The sequence below is a fragment of the Nerophis ophidion genome, unplaced genomic scaffold, assembly GCF_033978795.1.
Source record: "Nerophis ophidion isolate RoL-2023_Sa unplaced genomic scaffold, RoL_Noph_v1.0 HiC_scaffold_400, whole genome shotgun sequence".
NCBI classification, from domain to species: Eukaryota; Metazoa; Chordata; class Actinopteri; order Syngnathiformes; family Syngnathidae; genus Nerophis; species Nerophis ophidion.
In genome coordinates this window covers 5,995-7,500 of record NW_026907317.1, presented here as the reverse complement: position 1 = coordinate 7,500, position 1,506 = coordinate 5,995, and positions in this window count along the sequence as shown.

Genomic DNA, 1,506 nt, shown 5'->3' with positions numbered 1-1,506 from the left:
GTTGTTGGACTTAGAAAAAATCCCAAAAGTGGACACTCTGACAAAATCACGCATGTTGACACTTTGGCAAAAAAGCCAACTTTTTTGGACTTGGCCCGGCTTTTCTTCCATTTGTGCCCCACTTGGGCTGGTTCACTCCTGGGTATCTTTTGGTCATTCCCGGGGGCCCCGGAGCTCGCGCAGCTCGCTGCGGGACTTCTGGAACTCCATCCTGGGTAGGATTTTTAAACAATTTCGGACCTTTTTCCAACTTTTTCTCAAATTGTCCCCCACTTTGGCTGGTTCACTCCTGGGTATCTTTTGGTCATTCCCGGGGGTCCCGGAGCTCGCGCAGCTCGCTGCGGGACTTCTGGAACTCCATCCTGGGTAGGATTTTTAAACAATTTCGGCCCTTTTTCCAACTTTTTCTCAAATTGTCCCCCACTTTGGCTGGTTCACTCCTGGGTATCTTTTGGTCATTCCCGGGGGCCCCGGAGCTCGCGCAGCTCGCTGCGGGACTTCTGGAACTCCATCCTGGGTAGGATTTTTAATCAATTTCGGACCTTTTTCCAACTTTTTCTCAAATTGTCCCCCACTTTCGCTGGTTCACTTCTGGGTGCCTTTTGGTCATTCCCGGGGGTCCCGGAGCTCGCGCAGCTCGCTGCGGGACTTCTGGAACTCCATCCTGGGTAGGATTTTTAAACAATTTCGGACCTTTTTCCAACTTTTTCTCAAATTGTCCCCCACTTTTGATGGTTCACTTCTGGGTGCCTTTTGGTCATTCCCGGTGTTCCCGCGGCTCGCGCAGCTCGCTGCGGGGCTTCTGGAACTCCATCCTGGGTAGGATTTTTACTCAATTTCGGACCTTTTTCCAACTTTTTCTCAAATTGTCCCCCACTTTTGATGGTTCACTTCTGGGTGCCTTTTGGTCATTCCCGGTGTTCCCGCGGCTCGCGCAGCTCGCTGCGGGGCTTCTGGAACTCCATCCTGGGTAGGATTTTTAATCAATTTCGGACCTTTTTCCAACTTTTTCTCAAATTGTCCCCCACTTTCGCTGGTTCGCTTCTGGGTGCCTTTTGGTCATTCCCGGTGTTCCTGCGGCTCGTGCAGCTCGCTGCGGGACTTGTGGAACTCTACCCTGGGTGGGATCATATGATTTTCAACCCATTTTGGACCTTTTTCCGACTTTCCCTCCATTTCCCTCCCACTTTCGATGGTCCACTCCTGGGTGTCTTTTGGTCATTCCCGGGACCCGGGAAGCCTCGGGCCTGCGGCGGGACTTGTGGATCTCCATGCTGGGCATGATTTTATGAGTTTTCTGGACTTTCTCTTCCCCGGGACCCGGGAGGCACGCGGCTGGACGTTATGCCCCCTAAAATCCCTCCCTTTGCTCGTAAGGCCAATTTTCCTCCGGATTTACTCTCTATAGACCCCAAGGAAAAAAATACCCGACCGGCGTCCATTTTTGACATCGGTCTCCGATCTAGGGCACGCGGGCCGAAAGCGGTACGCCGGTTCCGAAATCCG